Source organism: Camelus ferus, chromosome 23 (assembly GCF_009834535.1).
Source record: "Camelus ferus isolate YT-003-E chromosome 23, BCGSAC_Cfer_1.0, whole genome shotgun sequence".
NCBI lineage: Eukaryota > Metazoa > Chordata > Mammalia > Artiodactyla > Camelidae > Camelus > Camelus ferus.
The window spans coordinates 31,698,692-31,715,210 of NC_045718.1; positions in this window are offsets into that span (position 1 = coordinate 31,698,692).

Below are 16,519 nucleotides of genomic sequence, written 5' to 3' on the forward strand. Positions count from 1 at the left end.
CACAACATTGCTGGGAGAAAGACATCCAGGTAACAGATGTGGTAAGGGCTTAAACAGTAATCTCAACAAGATTCCTAGAAGAGGGAGGGGCTGATTCATAAGGGAAGTTCATCTGGGTTGTTCACAGGGAAGGGTTCGTATAGAATGATGGAGCTACACCTGGGAGGGCAACTAGGCTCTCACCAGACAGGGATGAACAGGAGGACATACCAGGCAGAGGATGCTGCGTGGCCACAGTGCGGAGCTTTGGAAATGCCTGGCACTTTGGGGTCATGTGTGGTTTGTGTTGCAGGGACTTGGGATGTGTGTGCAGTGCAGTGATTGGTGATGACACCAGAAAAGTGGGCGGGGCCCAGTTTCCACAGGGCCCTGATGCCAGGCCAAGGGACATAGGCTTCCCACTGGGCAGTAGGGGTCCCTCTGTGTCCAGGAGAGCTTCAGGATTCCTTGGAGCTGCCATGGGCACAGAGGAGGTGGGGCTAGAGGACTTTAGACAGGCTCTGAGGACTCTGTCCCTACTTCACCCAGAGCAGCTCAGATTTTACTGCTTTTCTATCCTGGGGCTCTTGGTAACACCCCATTGAAAAAAACTGGGACTTCTGCTTATAAAAAAGAGTGGAAATCCAATGTGTAGGCAACAGTGAAGAGTCAATGAAAGTCTTGACCTGATTTGGTCTCTATTTTAGCAAGCTCACCCTAGCAGCAGGGTGCAAGATAAATTGAAGTAAGGAGTACGGGGAGGGAAATCGGGAAAAGGGGGCCAGTTAGGAGGTGGGTTTAGTAATCAGGAAAGCAGGAAGGAAGTGAAAATCCAGACAATGGCAAGGGGACAGGAAGGGACGGATTCAAGGTATGATTCAGAAGTCAAGGGACCATGACCTAAAGGTGTATTTGATTTGGAGAATCAACCTGAATGCCTGGACAGATATCTGGTGAGTGGCAGTGACAAGAGTTTTCAGTCTAGGTGACCTTGAAAACAGTGATCTTGGATATCAGGTGAAAGAAGCTGTAATAACAGGTGAATACCACACAGAATAGCAAACAGAATGTCTGGAAGAGGCTGACGAAACGGGGAAGAGAAACCTTTTCCTCTGAGGGGCCCAGTGAGGAGGCTCCTGCTTGGAGCACAGCTGTCCCAGCCAGACAGATGCTCCTCACTTACCTCTGAAGCATCTGATTAAGGCCCCTGGGAGGATGACAAGCTGGGAAGCCTCGGTTTTCACCGGGCAGATGAAAGAGATGTTTTGCAAATGTTAAGCTGCCAAGCATTCCCTTGGTACTAAGAACAATTCAGCCTCCTTTTTATTTGGCAGAAAAATCCTCAATGTATTTCACTGGAGGCCTCAGAATTTAGACCTTCTGCCAAATGAAGACCTGGGTCTCTTTTTCTCATTTGTTGGAAACTTGGAAAATACGACAAAATGGGCTCTGACCCCACAATTTGAATTGATCTATGGAACAGAAATGTGTTCTGGGCCCTTCCTCAGAATGATTGTTAGTTGTAGTGACTTCAAATTTGATCTCTAGGCGCAAAGCACCTAGTTATGGATGGGCCAAAGGAGAGAAACAAGCTAGAGCTTCTCTGTCCACTATAGCAGCTGGCAGCCACACATGGATATGGGCATTCGAATGTGGGTAGTTCCAATTGACATGTACTGTAAGTGTAAAATACACACTGGATTTCAAAAACTTATCATGAAAAGAAAGTAAAATATCTCAACACTTTTTTAATAGTAGTTACTTGTTGAGACAGTATTTTTGAACACAATGGACTAAATAAAATATATTATCAAAGTTAATTTCACGTGTTTCTTGTTTTAATGTGGCTACTAGTAAATTTAGAATTATATATATGTAAATATAAATATAAGTCAAGGTGTATTTCTATTGGACAACACTGCTCTCGATAATTGAGGTTCCTCTATATTCATGTTGTAAGTGAAAGCCTTGTCTAGGTAATTTTCATTTTATGTAAATGTATTGCTTTGAGAAGGATTCAAGATGGTGGCATAGGAAGACACTGAACTCACCTCCTCCCATGGACACCACAGATTTACAGCCACATATGGATAATTTTCCTCTGAAAAGGACCCGAAAACTAGATGAGCAATGTCTTTACAACAAAAGATAAAAGATTTGCATTGAGACGGAGAAGCAGAGACATGGCTCAACAGGTGAATGCACCATTTTTGGTGCCCTCCCTCTAGCCTGTTAGGACCAAAGAGAATGCTCCACTCACCCCGCATGCAACCCAGATGGGCGAGGACTTTGAGCCTTGTCCACCCTGTGCAGCAGCTACACCACAAGTGGGCAGGATGAATGCACTGTGCTCTGCCCTCCACACTCAGCAGCCATGACCCAGCCAGGCCATGCCAGCCCCACAAGCCCCTACCTTTTCCACACAGTAGCTGAGACCCCACTATAGCTGGTGGGTGCAAGCAGCCCACATGAGGGCCACCCTATGAGCTTCCTGGCTCTGGTTTCTGGGCAAGACTGTGCTTCTAGGCCCCAAGGACCATCTCCTACACAAAAACACTCCTTCAATACTAGGAGAGGTAGGTGTTTTGCCTAACACATATAGACAACCACAGATAATCAGGCAAAATGAGGAGACAGAGGAATATGTTCCAGACCAAAGAACAAGACAAATCCCCAGAAAAAGACATTCATGGAATGAAGATAAGCAACCTATCTGATAAATAGTTCAAAGTAATGATCATAAAAATGCTCACCAAACTTGGGAGAAGAATGGATGAACACAGGGAGAACTTCAACAAAGAGATAGAAAAATATAAGAAAGTACCAAACAGAAATTATAACTGAACTGAAAAATATACTTGAGAGGTTCAACAGCAGACCATATGAAGTAGAAGAACAAATCAGCTAGCTGGAAGACAAAGCAATGGAACTCACCCAGACAGAGCAGCAAAATAAAAAAAAAGAATTCTGAAAAGTGAAGATGTCTTGAGGAACCTCTGGGAAAACATTAAGTAAAATAACATTTGCATTATAGGGATCCCAGAAATAGAAGAGAACAATAAAGGGCCAGAAAAATTATCTGAAGAAATAATGGCTGAAAACTTTCCTAATCTGGGGAAGGAAACAGATATCCAGGTCCAGGAATCCTAGAGAGTTACAAGTAAGATGAACCCAAAGAGAAGAGGAGAGGATTCAAGATGGTGGCATAGGAAGGCCCTGAACTACCTCCCACGGACACCACAAATTCACACTAAGACACATTATACTTAAAATGGTAAAAGTTAAAGATAAAGAGAGAATCTAAAAGGCAGTAGGGAGGGAAAAAGAAAAAAAAAAAAGAAAAGAAAACACCTTATTGTGTATAAGGGAAATCCCAGAGAGGTATCAGCAGGTTTTTCAGTAGAAACTTTATGGGCCAGTAGAGGCTGATGTTTCCTTAATGACTTTCTGTTCCTTATCTTAGAGGAAAAGCCATTTATGCCCACTGTACCAGTTTTATTCAACATAATGTTGGAAGTCCTAGCCACAGTAATTAGGTAAGAAAAAGAAATAAAAGACATCCAAATCAGAAAGGAAGAAATAAAACTGTCATTGTTTGCAGATAACATGATGCTATACATAGAAAACCCTAAAGACTGTACCAAAAAACTCAGAACCAATAGATGAATTCAGCTCAGGATACAATATACAGAAATCTGTGGCATTTCTATCAGAAAGATAAATTAAGAAAACAACCCAATTTACAATTGTATCAATAAGAATAAAATATCTAAGAAGAAATTTAATCAAGGAGGTGAAATACTTGTACATTGAAAACTATAAGATATTGATGAAAGAAATTTAAGAAAACACAAATAAATGGAAAGATATACCATGCTCATGGATTGGAAGAATTAATATTGTTAAAATGTTCATGCTACCCAAAGCAATCTACAGATTCAATGCAATTCTTATCAAAATTCCAATGGCATGTTTTACAGAACTAGAACAAATAATTCTAAAATTTGTACAGGACCACAAAAGATCCTGAATAGCCAAACCAATCTTGAGAAAGAAGAATAAAGCTGGAGGTATCAGGTTCCCTGATTTCAAACTATACTACAAACCTATAATACTCAAAACAGTATGGTACTGGCACAAAACCAGGCATATTGATCAGTGGAACAGAATTGATTGCCCAGAAATAACCCTACACACATAAGGATAATTAATTTATGACAAAGGAGCAAAGAACATACAATGGAGAAAGGATAGTCTCTTTGATAAATGGTATTGAGAAAACCAGATAGCCACATGCAAAAGAATGAAACTAGACCACTGTCTTACTACCTACACAAAAATCAACTCAAAATGGATTAAAGACTTGAATGAAGGCCTGAAACCATAACATTCCTAGAAGAAAACATAGAGAATAACCTCACTGGAGTCAGTCTTAGCATGTTTTTGTGGATCTGACTCCAAAAGAGAAACAAAATTAAAAATAAACAAATAGGACTACATCAAACTAAAAAGCTTCTGTAAAGTGAGGGAAACCATCATTAAAACAAAAAGACAACCTACAGAATGGGAGAAAATGTTTGTGTTATCATGTATCTGATAAGGGGTTAATATCAAACTACATAAAAAACTCATAAAATTCAACAACAACAAAACAATCCAATTTAAAATGGGCAAAGGACCTGAATAGATATATTTCCAAAGAAGACATACAGGTGGGCAATAGGCACATGAAAAGATGTTAAGATGTTTAGCAGCACTAATTATTCTGGAGATGCAAATCAAAACCACAGTGAGTTACCACCTCACACGTGTTGGAATGGTTAGTATTTAAAAGACAAGAAATAACAAGTGTTGCAGAGGATGTGTTGCTGGGAATGTAAATTTGTGCAGCCACTTAGGATGGACCTTGAGAGTATTATGCTAAATGAAATAAGTCAGAAGGGAAAAGACAAATACCATATATTTTCACTCATATGTGGACTCTAAAACAAATCAAAACAAAACAAATGAACAAACTCATAGATATAGAGAACAGATCAGTGGTTACCAGAGGGGAAGGGGATTAGGGGATGGCCAAAAGGGGTGAAGGGGGTCAGATTTATGGTGACAGATGTGATCACTCTGTAGTGTATACAGATGTTGAATTATAATGTTGTACACCTGAAACTAAGAAGATACTATCTGAGTCAAAATGTATTTTTTTTCTCAAGGCTGGATGTTAAGGTAAATTATTAAGTTTCACAATTTAGCTTTGCACTGCAATTTCACAGGAATTCCGTTCTTTCACGCCCCACCCCCAGTTGTTTTTTTTCTTTTTTACTACTCAGGAAAATAGATGCCCCAAAGCCACAGTATCGGAGAATACAGAATGGGCCACTCTTTACATGTGCCTGTGAGATATGGACTCATTAAAAATACCAGACCCACAAAACAGTGGGGGAAAGAAAACTCGTGTGAACACCCAGGGCAGTGAATGAATAACTTATGTTAATACAGTTCTTAGACTGAAAATTGTAGCTTATAAACTTCCTTTAAAAAAAAAAAAGAAAATAGTAGGATAAGAGCCTGGAAATATGAAAGTTAAGTTCCCATGGAAACAATCATTTTCCCACAATGCAAATATTCCATGTGCGTGAGAGTAGATATGTGTAGAAATCGTGGCTGACCCATATTAAGCAAGTGTGGGAGGGTTGCTCTAAGTGCTTTATGTGGAAACCCTGCCACAACAACCTGAAGTAGTGACTGTTCTTTCCAGGGGCACAGAGAAAGAATCACCAGATCAGGAAGCTGGCTGGCAGTGGAGCCAGGATCAGAACCCTGGCCCTCACCCCAGCCTCTATGTGGTATGACCTTCTGAGCTGGCGCTACATAGTTATAACTGAAGAGAATCATGTGTGGGTAGGGGAGCAGAAGAGGATTTTAAACATTTCTAGTTTTGCTTCATCTTAGGATTTTGGTGTTTTTCATTTGTGTAACTTTAATGCAATTAAAAGCAGGAGATGGCAATTAACCAGTTCTTATGAAAAAAAGATGGACTCAAAATCGGTACTTTGAGAGCTGTAAAGGGAGTTCACGTCGACTGTGTGATAACAGGATGCAGTTCCTGGGTCACTCAGCAGTGACACAGGGACAAGAAACTGCACAACAAAGTTACTGCTTTTTGAAATTTGATCACAAATCATTCGTATAGTCACACACAGGAAGAGGCTTTCCCAATGGAAATTTGGAAAAAAAAGTCACACTTAATAACCTACCCAGATTAGCAGATACACATTACTATATATAAAATAGATAAACAACAAGGACCTACTGTATAGCACAGGGAACTATATTTAATTTCTTATAATGAGCCGTAATGAAAAAGAATCTGAAAAATATACATGTATGTATATGTATAACTGAATCGCTTTGCCGTACACCTGAAACTAATATAGTAGATCAACTACACTTCAATAAAGAATAAGAATTTTAAAAAAATAGCCTACCCAATTTGGAGTTACTTTTTCATCCTCAGCATAACATAGATACTACACTAAATTTTTTTTAAAAAAGGTGCTTTGTTGAAACTTTAAAAAAAGTGTGGGTTTTTTAAAAGTTCTGTTTTATCTTTTTTGTTTTGCCAAAACTGAGCCTGGCGTTTTTAACTTCAAAGGAAATTTGTTTTTCTGAAAGGTCTAAGTGAGGGGAGATAGCTCTGCATCCAAGTCTGGTGATGGATGGTTTGCTGTGGCTGCTGACTCTGCATGTAATGTAGTATGTTGTGTCTTGTGGCTTCCTTGCTGATGTTATCAGCAGGGTAGGCACCCTCAGCCCACTAAAATTCTAGTCACCACATTCAGTGGGCTTATCATACTATGGATATCATACAGTGTTCTTTTCACTCAAAGCCACCCACACACAGGGCTGGAGAAGGATCTCAGCCATCATGGGTGATTTTGTCTATGTGCTCAGCCACCACTCCTGTCCGCAGGAAACTTTCAAAGATGCCGTTGTCTATATGCCTGGATCCTACATTGCCCCAGTTCAAGGCAAAGTCGTGAACCATTCTCCTTTCTGAATGGCATGGTGCTCCTTCTTCTAGCTTTGGTTCAAGGGAAGCCTTCCCTGACCTCCCTGACCAGCTGAAATCCCCTCCTCACCCTCTCATAGCCCCGTTAGAGCACGAGCCCCTCTCCTTGGTGTTATGTGTCCATTGTAATGGGCTTGGTGATTAATGAAGACCTCCACCAGTAAGTTCCATGAGAGAATGGACTTGCCTGCTTTTGTCACTGTCATTCAGTAATGTTTCTCCAGTGCCTGGCAGGGTGCCTGATACACCATTCTTCTTTCTGAATGGCATGGTGCTCCTTAGCAAATACTTGATGAATCAATGAAATAAATGATTGGCTGGACCAAAAATTCAGTATCTACCCACAGCTGAGCCCCCATAGATGGGCAGCAATCTTTCTATTTGAGTGTAGGCACCTCCTGCAGCCATGATTTCCAATCTTTGTTACTTGACTCAATGCCCAAACTTGGCCTGCTCACTCTTTGTCCCTGTCCCCAGCCCCCACATTTTAGACAAAATCAAGGTTATCAGATTGAACTTCCTCAACTTCCCCTTCCTCTGGCCCTTCACCCATTTTCTTCTTCCCTTCTGACTCAGAGCAGAAATTGTCCCCATCCCTTGCCAAAGCCAACTCCCTGGGCTCTGATCCCACCCCTCCATCCTCCTGCAGGCCACTGCTCCATTCTGCATCCCCTGTCTCGACTCCCTTTCTCTCTCTAGCTCCTTCCTCTCACCTTACAGCCATACTCAGGTAACTCCCATCTTCCAAACATGTTGACCCTTGGTGGTTTAGCCCTAGAGTGTCACTGTCCAACAGAACTTTCTGCAGTGAGGGAGATGCTTTATATCTCTGCTGTCCCATATGGGGACCACTACCCCATGTGGCTATCAAGCACTTGAAATATGGCTAATGTGACTGAGAAATGGAACTTTATTTAGTTTTAATTAAATTTAAGATTAAAATAGGCACATGTGGCTGGCAGCCTCCATTTTGGACCCCACAGCTCTAAAAGTGTGAGTTCCAAACTATGTTGTTTAGGTTAAAGTAAATTGTAATTGTACTACCTTCTAACCAAATGGCCTTGGGAAACCTACTTTAGTTCTTTAAGTACTAAACTTTTTCATCTAAAATTGTGATAATGGTACCAGAGTATAGAGTTGTTATGAATGAGATAATTCATGGTATTATATTTAGCACAAAGTGTACATCCTCAAAATGTATCTGTCGCCATCATCATCATCATCCTCTTCATTGTTACCCAGTCCTATTCAGATTGCTTTTTCAAGCTTCGGGTCAGATTCTTTAATGACCAACAAAGTCAGTTTAGTGGATCTTGATTAGCTTTTTTTTTTTTTTAGGGAAATAGACTAGACTATTCTAATAAAAAAATATGTATACCTCTCATGCAGTAGAGCTAAATATCAATTCATGAAACATTTATTCCTATATACAAGTGCATTGTGCACCAGGCAGTGAAGTAAAATATATTTCTTACCATGAGTTGCATAAAAAGAGCCGTGTTTCTCTAGAAGTGTTGCTTTAGAGTTGAGTAGATCAAGGTTGAGTTCCCAGATCAATTGGCCTCTTTTCAGCCTCGTCTTGATCTTTTGGTCCTGTTTGACACTGAGGTCCACTTTCTGTTTGACTATCTTTCCTCTGTTGACCTTTCCCCTTTCCCATTCTGTGTTTCTTTGAGGGCTACTTGCATCAAAATAACTCTAGGAGGGTAGGGACATGCGGTAGTCAGCCTCCAGGTTGCCCTCCCCTGCCATGATTTTGTCTTCTGTCCCTCTGTGAACTGTCCTCTTAAAATAAGTAGGATTCACCTATGTAACTGATAGGATTTTGTAGAAATGACAAATGTGACTTCTGAGGCTGAGTCATAAAAGATAACTGTGGTCTCCACCTTGGCCTCTTGGATCTCCTGCTCGAGGGGAAGCTGGCTTCCATGTGTTGAGGACACTTAGGTCCTCCAGCCCCAGATAAGTCTTCAAATGTTTGAAGTCTGGTTTACAACTTGACTGCAACCTTGTGAGAGGCTTTGAGCCAGAGCCACTCAGCTAAGCTCCTCACAGATTCTTGATTCACAGAAACCATGAGATCAAAAATGTTGCTGTGAAATGTGAAATTTTGGAGTAATCTGTTATGCATCAACAGATAATGAGGGGGTAGGCTCTTTAGATTGTCTTTTCTTAGACCCTACCCCAGGCCTACTGAATCTGGTTTTCTGGGGAGTTTGAGAACCACTGCTCTTTTTTTTCACTGACTGCCCTCCCTCTCCCTTCTCTCTCTCTAGTCCTTATTTCCCCCCAGGACAGTTCCCAAAAACTCTGTCCAGGGCCTCTTCTCTTTTTATTGCACACTCCCTAGGGCAAGTACATCTATTCCGTGGCCCTAACAGACAGCCTTGAGCAACCCATGGGCCCACTTCTTCCCCTCTGAGCCCTCTTCAGAGCTCCTAAGCCTATTTCCCAACTGCCTGCCTGATCTCTCCGTATGTATTTCCCTCCAGCAACTCAAGCTCAATATGTCCAACGCTGAATTCATAACCATCCTCATGAAACCTCCTTTTCATTTGTGTTTCCTATTTTTGATAGCAATTTATAGTTTAGCCTCCTAGACTTTAAATCTTGATATCATTTTGCACCCTCTTTTTCCTTACCCTCAACACATTCTGAGATCTGACAGTCCCCCTCTTCAGAGTCTCCCATGGCCACTGCCACCACTCTGGTTCACATCTTATAACCCCGTACCTGGCTTGTTGGCATAGCTGCCCCATTATCTGCTCCCTCTACTTTTTCCCTACAACCTCTTCCATTCCAATCTTCAATCCTTTGATGACTACCCATTGTCTTTTGAACAGTTTAAACTCCCTGGTGCAGCATGTAAGGTCCCTAACGGTGTGGTCCTAATGGGATGCTCTATCTTTATTACTAATAACCATCCCCTAACTCACCCCTAAACACACATACTCTCTAGGCACAAGGGGTTATCCATAATTTCCCAAACATGCCTTGAAGCGGTCTGTATCTTTTCTCATACTATTATGACCCCCTATATTAAAATTCTCCCTTGAGAATAAAAAACCATAATACAAAGCCCATTGCAAAACATACTTGTGATGCAATCTGCAATGGTAGATGTAGTCCACGTCTGCACCCTCATCCCAATCCCCAAACCGGGTCAGAGATAGCAGGTGACAGTGTGGGTGCAAACCCCATTTAGTTGTGGCTACTTTGTTGCCTTTGGATAATGGACACGAAAAAGGCATTTTCAGCCTCCTGTGGGTCTTCACCTGCTTTAAATTACACTTCCTGTACTGCTGTGAAAAGATGCACTCATTATTCATTTATTGAGCCAATAAGCATTTAGTAACACTGTCCAAGGCATCATGGTGGATATAAAGATTAAGAACTAGTTCCTAGTCTTTGTCAACTTAGATATACCTGGTAGAGAGTAGCAATTGTCAGAAGAAAGATACTAAAATATCAGGCGGCTTCACAGGTAAAGGAAACCACTTATAGTTTGAAAGGGTGGGGAGTGGGGATCAGTTAGTGTTTGTCTCCCGCCACTTGAATGTAAGCTCCAGGAGAACAGGCCTGTTTGTCTTGTTCAATTCTGTATTTCCAGTAGCTAGAGTAGCAACGTACACAGAGCAGGACTTATGATATATTTGTTGAATGAATGGGTGATGGAAAAAAATTTATGTAGAAAAAGTGTAGGTTCATAACCAAGCTTCTTGAAGGTTGAGATGCTATCTATTTGCATCTTTATGGATTTGCACTGTGTTCGGCATATCTTAGGCACTCGATAAGTGCCGGATGAATGTTGAATCAGTGATTCTGTCCATGGTGCAGTTTGTTTCTTCCATTCTTTCCCCTAGTGTCATTAAGTGTTAGCCTTCTTGAAGAAATATTCATGCTAAGTTGACAGTAGTTTAAGGCTAAGAGTCTTAAGAAACCAAGAACAAAAGGCAAGGTGACAGGAGATGAGACAAGATAAAAAGGTCAGGAAAATAACGTTTTCAATGTAATTAACTACTGGAAGTGTTCCTGAAAGCACCGGTTTACCTTTACCTAATAGTTAACTGAAATGGAAAATTTGATTAGAGGTGGTGACAATGTTAAACTATCTCATTAGCAACACTTGTTCGATTTAATCCAGGAACCAAATATTGCTATATAGAGGTCAAAGCTTAAAGTCACTGAAAATTTATCCAACTCAGAATTAAATAAAAAGGCTAAAAGGCCCAGAGGATATGTCTGCTGCTGCTCTTTTTTTCCCTCCCAGTGATCTAAATTTAACTAAAATTATATTCTAAGTATCAGATATTTAAGCCAGGCCCTAAAGTGGCTAGCTATCTCTGCATATGGAAATTATTTGAGGCTTGTTTTAGTGAGAAGCCCGCTGGGTGCAGAATTAATTGCTGGGGAAGAATCAAAAGCAAGAGAACATGCTGGTCTTTGCCCTGAAGCAGGTGAAACAGATATTAAGAAATCAAGGGAGGGGGAAAAGCAAAGAAATATGTGAGTTCAGATTAATTTACAGCCTTTTGGCAGAGCCTGCTAGTTGGCCGTTGAAATCTGAGCTTTTCTTCCCCTCCAGAAACAGTTGTCCCTGGGACTACATTTCCCGGCTCCCTTTGCATCTGTGTGAGACCATGTGACTAGTTGGCATTGTGACCTTATTTTGGTCAATGGAATGTGGGCAGAAAAGATGTGGGTCACTTTTAGCCCTGGCCCATATGCCTTCCCCTCCTTCCCCGATGGCCTGAAATAAAATAATTTTTCTTTCTTTTTTGTACTGTCTTGACCCACTTTCAAAGCCCTAGATAGAGGCTGGTCAGTTAGTTTCCCTTCTTAAGCAGCCGATTAAGTCCACATCCTAAACCACCTCACTTGTTGGGCCCTGACACCCTGGGGCCACTATACAAATACCCTAATTGCCCCAGGGTCAGGTACTAGACAACCAGGGATAATCCCTATGCCCAGAGCTCTGCCCACTCCAGTTATTTAAATTAGCCAACCCACAGGGAGCTCATGGAACCTAGCTAGCCCCCGCCGGCTTGCCACACATCAGCTGCCCACTAGAGTCCCAGCTTACTGCTACTCTGTCCCTGGGTACAATCCCCTGTGTGGCCCTGCCTAGCAACTTTCTCCTGTTAGGAGCTCTAAGAAACAGAGCATTCTGCCTTTCATCTGTGGTTGTCATTGTGTTGGGTCCCTCTATCTTTACATCTTATAAAACAGCTGAAATAGCAGAGATCATATGTTGAAGTCGACAGGGTTGCCTTCTGCCTGGTCCTGAATGACTTCCTCTCACTCTCCCGTCCCTGCCGCACCGTCAGTCCCCTGTACTGTCCTATGAATAGAAACGAACTTGTATTATGTTGGAGCCATTTTGCCTTAACTGTTGGTGCAGTCTATCCTACTCTAACTATGACAGGAAGACAACCACTCATTGCTAGGGATGTAGTGCAGGATGAGGAAATTTCCAGAGAGAGACGGGGGAAGCCACTATCTCAACAACCCCTGTGAGGAAGGGAGCTCAGGGGTCGTCTTTTATAAAATGGCAAACTGGTTTAGCAGTTAACCTTTGCTGAGAATCCCCCCGTCCCCTTCCTAGGAAAGCTTCAGTCAAAGGACACCTTCTGTAGATAAATCTCCATTATCTCAAAAATATACCATCAATACACAGTGTTTTCAAAGTTAACTTCATGTCCTGAAGCCTCAGGTTCATTTCTATACCTCTTCCCCTTGTATGTTTATCTTTTCCTCTCCTCTCTTTTGCATTTCAAATCAATGTTTAATTACCTAAGCATTGCATGATAGTCTTTTCACCAAAAATATATACAAATAAATAAATTAAATAATGAAAATAAAATTAAAAATTATAGAAATCAAACTATTTCTTGACCACCCATCCCCAACAAATCCATCTGGCTCTCACTGACCCGAATGTAAACCCATTGTCTTCTGTGTATCATTTCCGAATTTTTTTCCTTTCCTTTCACATCAATTGATAGCCAATCTGGTATTGTTTTTCCATAAATCATACCTTACTGTCCATTGTATTCCACAATATCCTTCTTTCACCCAAAAATGTTTTATAGGGCTCTCCATGGTCTACATGGAGATCCATATTTATACCTAATAGCTACATAGTGTTCCTCAGTGTGGCTGTACCACAGTTTGTTCAGTCATTCCATGATTCAGGTTGTTTCCAATTTTCTACCATTACATAAATATCTGCAATGAACATCCTTGGATATGCTTGCCTGAGCACTTACTAGGTCCTGGGCACTCTGTAGGTGCTTTCTAGGTGTGATCCCATTTAATCTTCTCAGCATTTTTTGCTTAGCAGGTGAAGTGTTTCAGGTGAACTTGCCAGGGCGCTTCCAGGGTCACTTCTCCTCTCAGTGTAGCATGTTTGAATTTGAAGGGCACCCAGGCTTTGCTTTAATCAGGTACAGTAAGACATGCAGACATGGAAATGACTGTCAGGAAGGAAGAGGTTTTTCATGCTCACAATTCCCAAGAAACAAAGGGCGTGGCAAGTTGGGCAGGGCCACACGGGGGGAAGCACCGGGGCCAGTCAGGAGGCAGAGGGGGTAGGGTGTGGTGGGGAGGTAAGCAAGTGCTCACATTGTGGTTTTCACTGGAAGGAATGGATGAGGTGGGTAAACAAGTTTATAATAGGCAATTTGAATAATTTCATTGGGCTCTGGGGCATAGGGGTTGTCCCCAGTTGTCTGGCACCTGGCCCTGGGGTGACTATGGCAGGGGGATAGTGACCCTAAGTGTGAGTACCCATAGAGGAGGTAGTGGGTTGTGTGGGCACTAGTTGACTATCTCTAGGAATTGGTTAGCCCTGGGAAGGGCAGTCTCTCCAGGGTCAGCAAGTCCCCAGGTATCAAAGCATCAGAATACAGAAAATAAAAGACATGATTAATACTTAGCAACTTACATTCCTACCAGCAGAATATGGGAATTCCCTTTTCCCTGCATCATCACCAAACACTTGATATTATCAGACATATATTTGTAGTCCATGTGATGGGTGAAAATGGTGTCTGTTGTTTTAATTGTCACGTTCTCCTTAATGAATGATGCTGAGAATCTTTCATGTATATCTGTGGGCTAATGGTGAAGTCCCTTCCTGGCTCCTCTCTCCAATTTATTCCCACTCCTCTGCAGTCTTCTCTGTCTTCAGACACAAGCCAGACTTCCCCACGTGACTTTCCAAGCCCTTCTCAGTACAGCACAGGTGCTTTTCAGAAGGTGTGCCTCTTGGCATTTCCCAATCTGTTTTCTAAATTCTACCCCGGATCTCTGTCCCCACCCTCTCCCTCCTGGTCTTTGCACAGCTGTTCTCTCTTCCTGGGAAACTCACTACATCTTCTCTTCCCTTTCTTCCCTTTACACACACACACATACACACACACACTTCTACTCATACAACATATGCGTTCACCCCCAGAATCCTCTTCCAGCACATCAATCTTAGCACTTAGCCCATGACCCTGTAATTGCAGATTTATTTCTCAACTCTCTCCATATTATAAACTCATTGAAGAGAAAGGTTACGCCTTCTTTATTTTTGTATCCTCCCTACATAGCACAATGACTGATACATGCCAAGTACCTGAGAATATACCTTGAGTGGATGGAGGAATGGGTGAGAGGTAACCAAATGAGCATTTTATCCTGTTCCACATCCCAGGCCCAGAAGCGTGTCTCCTAACTGAGTGTGTAATCTGTCCAGGGCAGAGGTGATGAATGGATCAGATGCCTTAACAATTCTGGATCTGCACTCAAACCCAGCATCTAGTGCAATGCCAAGCTCACGTTCTAGCGTGTTCCAAGCTCATTAAATGGGTTGTGGTTATTCATATGTTTTCCTGGATGAGCAGGATTGAGGAAACCCAGAAAGAAGAGAGAAGAAGATCAACTGGGTTCAGTCTAGTTTTCAATGTCAGGGAGAGATTGGTGGGATGGTCTCCTTTCCTTCTCCTGTTAATCAATTAATTCAGAAAATAATTCTTGATTCCTCTCCTATGTTTGAGGCTCTGTGCCCAGACAAGGGTGGACCAAGTAGAGAAACACTGTTCTTGCCCCCAGAGAATTCACAATCTACTCAGAGGCACGGGCAGCCAAGCAGCTCACAGTGATAGAGTGTGTGCTCTATGCAAGCACGTTGGGATGAATGAAAAGGTGTGGGGTGTGAGAGGTGCTTCATGGAGGTGATATGTGGACACTGAGGGTTGAGTAGGCTCGAAGCTGGCACTCTCGGGCTTAGGAGCATAGGAGCTGAGTGAGAGGTGCTCTGGAGGGAGGAAGGAAGGGCTATAGAGCTCAGAGTGGTGGAGTGTGGTTGATTCAATGCTGGACGTCAATCCTTTTCATCACTTTCTGTTCAAGCCCCATCATGTCCCTTCTCTGCTCGCAAACCTCCAATGGCTCCTCTTCTTACTGTGAGTGAAAAAAACAGATCACTGCCAAGGCCTCTAAGGTCCACCTCAGTAGGAGGCCTCTCCTACCTCAGCTCCATCACTCACTCACTCCAGGCTCACAGATGTCCTTCCTGTTTCCTGTGTATGACAGGCATGCTCCTGCCTCAGGGACTTTGCAGCTGTTCCCTTCTCTGCCTGGAAATGGTTTCTTAGAAAACTGCATGGCTCAGTTCTTCACCTTCTTCAGGTTTTTACTTAAATATCACCTTCCTGATGAGGGCTTCCCTGTCTATTTTATCAAAAAATTACAACCTCTATCTTTGCCCAGTATGTGTGATAGACTGCCAGGTTCCTCTGCCCCCTTTTAATCCACTGTCTTCTTCCTTCTGGTCACCTGGTGGCCCAATAAAGACTAAATTTCCCAGCTTCCCTTGCAGCTAGGTATGGTCATGTGACTAGGTTCTCACTAATGGTAGATGAGAAAGCTTATTTTTGTGTAACTCCTGTCTCATTTGCCTGAAAGGAAATTGCTTGGCTTAGACTCACTTTCTTTAACCCTTTCCCTCAGGCTGGACCCCAGACACATCAGTCACCCAGCTACAACCACACACATGAAGACAGTATCTTAGAAGATGGTGAAATAATGAGATAGAAGGAACCTGGGTCCCTGAATGACTTTGTAGAGCAGAGATGCCCCACTCACCTAGAATAGTAAGACCTTGGCATGCAAGAGAAATAAACTTCTATTTAAGTTACTGACTATTTGGGTCACTTTGTTATAATGACTCCACCTAGTCTCTAACCTACACATCTCTGCTACCCACCCCCTGATTTATTATTCTGCCTAGCGCTTAACACCATCTGACACACTCAATATTTCTTCTTTTGTTTATCATCTGGTTTCCTTAACTAGAATGTGAATTCTTGCAGGGCAGGGATTTTTTTGTGTGTCTTTGTTCACTATTGCATCCCCAGCACCTAGTACAGTGCCCAGTTCATAGTAGGTGCTCAATTAATGTTTGTGGAATGAAATATTATT